Below are 6,715 nucleotides of genomic sequence, written 5' to 3' on the forward strand. Positions count from 1 at the left end.
TTTCCTCTGTGGGCTTGTGCTTTCGTGTCCTTATTTAAAATGTATTTCTGAGGATTTTTCTTCAGTCTTCTCCTTCTTCTTTATTTCCGTGCTTGGGAACTTTATTGGCCCTGGAGAAAGGAAGATGTGTGGGGCCCCACCTCCTGCAGAGAATGACAATGCTCTCACTGCTTCCTGGTGTGGTTGATAGGGATCTTCACATGCTAGGGGGAGGCCAGGAGGGACTTGAGCTCCTGCACAGGGCTGAGGCACGCCACATAGGCAGAGAGCAGGGGGGAAGGAGTCGAGGCAGTAGGGTTCTAGGACCTGGTGAATCAGCAGCAAGTTCAGCAATGTGTAGTCCAAGAAGGAGATCCAGTTGCCTACGATGAAGACCTGCCCCTCCCTGGTCCTAGGACAGCAGGAGCTCAAAAGACTTCAGGTACCCCAGTCGTGCCTTCATGAACCCCTCCTTGCCTGCCGTGGGGTTGGCATAGATAAAGACAAGGTATTTGCAACAGAGATCCTCCACAGAGCCATTCACCACGTCCACCAAGGCGGCCTCCCTTTGGTCCTTCCCACCAAGCCCAAGAGAGTAGCCCAGGTATTGCAGGATGGCATTGGACTGGTACAGGGTTAAGGTCTCCGTCCTGGAACTCAGAAAACTTCCCTGGTAGACAGGAGGGCTTGAGTGAGCCCTGCAGGCAGGTCTTGTTGGTCACCACCTCTTCTTCCAGTTCTGGCCCTGGTCAGCCAGCAGCATGCTTATGGCCTTACGTCGCTCTCCAACAGGTGAGGAGACAATGCTGTAAGGCACCATGGTTGCAGCGCTTCCAGCCTTGGCATTGGAGGTGGTGGTGGCAGAGCTCTCTTCAGTTTTCTTCTCTCTCTACACCTCTAGAGATCGTACCCACTCTGATGTTTGTAAACTTGGCAGATGTACAGGTATATGGGAATAATAAATTTAAGGAATCTATTCAGAGACAAAATATGCATATTCATGTCATATTCATAGTATAGGTTCCCTCTAATAAACAGCTCAAGGGGGTTTTAATGCAGATAGTGTATTGGGCAAATGCTCCCAGGTAGTAGAAGTGAGGAACCAGGTGCCATAAACTGAATGTCTGTGTCCCTCCAAAATTCATATGTTGAAACCTAATCCTCAAATGATGGTATTTGGAAGTGGGGACTTTGGGAGGTGATTAGGTCATGAGGGTGGAGCCATCATGAATGGGATGAATGTCCTCACAGAAGAAGAACCCAAAAATGCTCCCTGATCTTCTATACCATGTGAAGACATGGCAAGAAGATGGCTGTCTTTGAACCAGGAACCAGGTCCTCAGCAGACACCAAATCTGCTGGAGCTTGATTCTTGGACATCTCACCTTCCAGAACTGTGAGAAATGACAGTTTGTTGTTCATTAGCCCCCTTGTCAATTATATTTTGTTACTGCAGATTGAAGGGACTAACACATAGGAGGAGTGTAACAGGAAAGAAGAGAAAACCTATATAAAAGATATGTTTTCAAATTGACGGTTTCTGTGGAGACTGAGTGCTCAGTCCCACCTGGACTATCTGAAGAAATTTATCATAAGGATCTCCAGATTCAAGGACTATAGAAGAAGCAATTACCCATCAGACCCAACCCTCCATTGAGAGTTTCTCCATGAGTGATAAACTTCTTCAACTTGTGGGTTGTACATGTGAATTCTTAGCTAGCTCCCAGAGATGACCTAAAGCATGTGCCAGAAAAACACTCAAGTAGTATGTGAAAGCAATGCATGCTTGATACCAGGCACAGTCTACACAATATTGTTTGCTAAGTCAATGACTAGAATGAGTCATGAAGTAGAGAAGAAATTAGGTAGTGCACAAGGTATTTAATATAGTCCTCCTAGCATACCACTTGCATAGGCTGGTACCTTCCATTAATTCCAGTCCATAACCAACTCTCTAAATTGTCAGACGCCTGTAAGTGATTAGTTTGGCCACTATAGTCCAAGCATCTATAAATTATTCCAAGTCATAATAGATATTCATCATCTCCTTTCTCAGAGTTCCCTTACTTATGCTAGTGTGGGTTTCTTGTATGAGAGGTGACCTGAATCTGGGCACATAGTTGACTTCTCCTGGATTGCTGCAATTTTCCATTCAGATTTATGTCTGGGCACTGAAGCAACAAGAGATATCTGCTGGGTCCCAGAAACAGTTTCCTTTTTCCTCATCATATAGCACCAACTCTGTCATGATCTGTGTCAGTTACTCCTGCCAGTATGATAACTCCTTTCTTTGTCTATTAGCTCATTGCTACCTTCAAGATTACTGGGATCTTTATTGAGTCCACTGGAAAAAAAACATTCCCCCATTAGAAATCAAGACTTACTATCTAATGGAATTTGAATTGTGAATACCAGAAACAAAAGTTTCTAAAATGAATTGACAGAAGTATGAGAAAAAGAGCCAATGGTACTTTTATCACTTGATTACAGCACTGGCGTTCTAGATATTTGGGACACAGCACCATATACTGGCCATTAGTTTAAAGGAGATCACACATCTTAAAAGACAGTATACCAGAACTGCTTGGTGTCCTGGCTCTGAGTTGTCATTTTATTGAGCAGTTAAGAGGTTATCCTACTATCACATTAGGTTAACACTTTGTGGTGATAGGGTGTAGAGTGAAACAAGTCGATTCCACGGTAACGGTAATTTACGCACTGCCTCACGTTGTTTGCCATAAGATTGTCTTGTTAGTCTAAGGAAACCTTGATGATCCCATTCTAATGAATTAGGGATTTTTTAAGACCCTGGATAATATAAGGTTGGCGAAGTACTGAATGTAAGAAAGCAAATCCATATAGAGAATTATGTTGATTCTGGTAAGTTTAAATTGTTGTCTGCTCTAGAATTGAAAGGGTCTAATTCGAAAGGGTCCAAAAATTCCACCTTGTATCATTTCAACATGCTTCCAAATTGTTCAGCTTGAGTTAGTACTGTATTTAGGGCCCACACTGGTTGTTGCCGTTGACAGGTTATACAATTAGCAATGGCAATAGCTTATCAATCTTAGTGGGAAGGAACCCACACTGTCGGGCCCATGCGTAGTTCCATCTCAGCCACCATGGATAACTTGCTCATGGGCCTGTTGTGCAAACACCGCACTGGCTGAGAAGTGGACTGATGCTCATCAGCAGGATGGCCCATCTTATCCACCTAGTGACACAGGCTTTTTGTCTCTGTCAACTATTAATATAAGACAAACAATAATCTACAAATTTTATCCCAAATCCATCTGAACGTAAGACTCCAGACTTCCTCTTTTTTCCTATGTTCCAATCTTTGCCTGTCTAGGTCCCTATTCAATGAGTCAAATCATGTGTCACTTTGATTCAGAATAAATGACCAAGCATACTACTCCCAACTCTACTCACTGGGAGGGCTTCCTCTTATCACTGTCCTGTAGGACCACACTTGGATTGTGCTGAAGTACAGTCAGATACAGATTTTCAGAATTAACTAAAGCTGAATTATCTGAGACTTAGACATGAATTTTCCCTCTGGCACTTAGTCCTAGGGAACCTCCTTAGAGGCCATAGATGTGAGCTAGGGATAAACAATGGTTCAGCAGAAGTAATTGATACGGAATAGCGCATCACCTATTTGTATAACTTACGTGTGTACCCTAGTACACGCTAGGGTATTGACTTAGGCTCTATCCTGGATCATTCAGGGCATTAGATAATACACTGGAAATAGAGGGGAAATAGCAATTTTAAGGACAACAGGATCGAATGACTATTGTTAAACACCGTAACTGATGCTCTAGAAAATAATAAATAGCTACTACTAACTAACAGGCGATTGAAAAGATAGAGAAAGGGACTCTGGGAGTTCACACAGACATATTCTTCCTCTGAGGAGGGGAAAAAAGAAAAAGCTGAAGACTAGGTCCAAAACTTAATCATCTAAATAGCCCAGCTCCAAAGAAGGTAAAATGCTCATCCAAGGAAGCTTGTTTTATCAAAATCAGGGCCATGTTTGGAAAAAAAAAAAAAAAAATCAGGGACACATAGATTGCCACCTCCCCAAATATCGAATTTGTAGCTTTTAAAGTGTTCAATAGCAACATAAGGCTACATAATGACTATTGACGTGGACAGCACGGTTCAAGACCATCCTACTTCAATAGGTTGTGGGGGAATTTTCACAGTCGATCAGGTTATGTCTACGGAGAAAGGACCTCAGGGCTACAGACAAAAAGGCCTGATTTAACCCTGACTCTCTCACTTATTTGCTCTGAAATCTCTAATTTTTAAATTATCTGTTAACTGGAGAAAGTAATAATACCCTCGTGGAGTTTGACACTTAGATATGCTAAGATGTGATAATTGGTGGAAATAATTTAAATGGTGAGGGTTTGTAATACACTATATGCTGAAGGTACTTGATATTGGAAATATAGTAAAAAAAAAACACCCTATTTTCTTATAACAAATTATACAAACTTTCACATATATATTAATGTGTGTTTATGACAAAACAGAATCTAGAACCCTTGATTTTCCATGATAGTTTTAACACGTGTTTATGTCATTAAATAATATATAATTTATTATACATGGCTTAAACTTAATAAAAGTAGACTCATACTTTATGTATCACCTTACCACTGGATTTTTCTCTTAGTATATGTAGAGCTGGTACTGATCTTGATGCATATAGCACTCTGATTCATTTTCACTACTATTTAGTATTCTGTTGCATGAATGTAAATTTTAAAATTCTGACTGTTGGAATATTCAGATGAAAGAATGATTTTCAGACAGCATCCTTCCTCCAGCTTTCCAGATGCAAAGCTGAAGCTTCTCTGCATGTGTCAAGATGTACTCTATGTGCATACCTGTCTGTCTTAACTCTATGTGCATACCTGTCTGTCTTAACTCAAAATGTTCTGTTAATTACAGGTTGCTCCTCCAGGTAAACATTTTCCTTACAACAAACATTTAATTCCATTTCACTTCAGAGGAAACAGGGTATTTCAAAAAGAAGATGCACTCAGGGTGACTAGGACCCTGACTGTATTAAATGATAGCTATTATAGATCTCAGTGAAGTTTTCTATTACTCTTGGCTTATCAACCCTTCAGGAACTTGAATCCTTTTGTTTCTTGAATCGCATTTGTTGCCACTTAAATTTTATGAACCAAACCATATGTTCTAGCCATACTAATTTTTTTTTTTTTTTTTTTTTTTTTTTTAGCACCATCATTTCTCCATTTCCTCTGGCCAATCCTTTTAGCTAGAACACCTTTCCAGACACCCACTACATATTAGCTGGCTAGCATCTGTTGATCATTTGGGTCTCAGCTCAAACATCAGTTTGTATTTCCCATATCAAAGTACTGTCCAAACTCTATTATTATTACTTATTTAATTTTCTTTCTATTTTGTAAAACTGTTCACAGCTGGGGGACAGAGATTATATTGTATCAGTTTTGTTAGAACTAGAGTGTCTCTCATAGTAGCTGACACCTAGTAGGTCGGTGATTCCTTTAGTTAGATGAATTATTTAACTACTATATTTAGTTGATTCCAAGGCAAACATATTTTAATATTCTAACAAGTCTAAAGGCAGAGTGCTGCTTAATGTCCTTCTTATTTATAGATTATTAGGAAGATTTGCTTTGTTTTGTTTTAATTTCAGCTAAAATAATAGAGAGTCTTACAGTTAAGGAGGCATTTGATTCTACAAAAAGATGGTAATGAATGATTAAAAATTCTTGGAGTTTTAAATTATCTTCTCAATGTAGTGTTGACATTTAATAAACAATAAGTGTACTAGTGGTGTGCAAATGAGTTAATTATTAGCCATCAATTAGGATTGACCAGATCCTTTCTGACTCATTTGTATTCTCAAGATAAGTTGCTTAACTATTTCCTTCATGCTGCATTAATTTGTTCTTATTCCACAAATTACTACAACCCCAAATTTTCATCAGCAGGATCTCAAAATATCTTGGTGATAGCATAATGTATTAATATCACCAGGTTGTCCACAATGAACATCTTTCCAGCTTGAGAAAGATACATAAGTTAGCTCTATCTAGGCAGAGAATTTAACCCTAAAAATGTAAAATGTGTTTCCATATATAATAAAAAACTGAAACACTACTAGGTAGTAAGATATTTGGAAGAAAGTAAAATAAGCAACTAAGATGGATTTATACTTTAAATTCTTAAAACAAAACAAAACAAAACTGTGTCCCCATCAGGCTGGCTATCTTCCTATTGAGTAATCTAACATTGGCCAAAATCTTCAGGCCACAAACACCTGTCCTTTGCATCTGAAAGGACAGAAGATGCTTCACCATGTATTTAAATCTAAACCCCTTTATTTGCAATTATGAGTTAAAAAAAAACAACAACAAAACAAAACAAAACAAAAACTTACAAGCCACCTGCAAGGACACAGAATGCTTATCTTTTCATCTGAAGGGGAGGTGTTGTGGACTCCCTTTGAGGCACAAAACCACGTGTCCACATTAACCTTGGAGCTGGCCCAGGACACAGGCACCCTTGGCAATGTCTTGTTCTCATATCCAGACCTCCAGGGCTCAGTGGGCAGGAAGTGCTGATCTTCCTGTTCTGAGATGTTGCGGCCAACCATGGGCTCCCTTCTGTTGGTCTCCAGACTTTCCTGAACACTCAGACACCAAGGGCTGAGCCTTAACTCTAG

The 6,715-nt window shown here is 39.8% G+C and overlaps 1 pseudogene; it reads right to left on the reverse strand.

Annotated features, from left to right (window-relative positions):
• Positions 1-6,498, reverse strand: LOC116860023 (annotated as a pseudogene).
• Positions 6,499-6,715: the final 217 nt, after the last annotated feature.

Source organism: Lontra canadensis, unplaced genomic scaffold, assembly GCF_010015895.1.
Source record: "Lontra canadensis isolate GAN:19392208 unplaced genomic scaffold, GSC_riverotter_1.0 scaffold4, whole genome shotgun sequence".
Lineage (NCBI taxonomy): Eukaryota > Metazoa > Chordata > Mammalia > Carnivora > Mustelidae > Lontra > Lontra canadensis.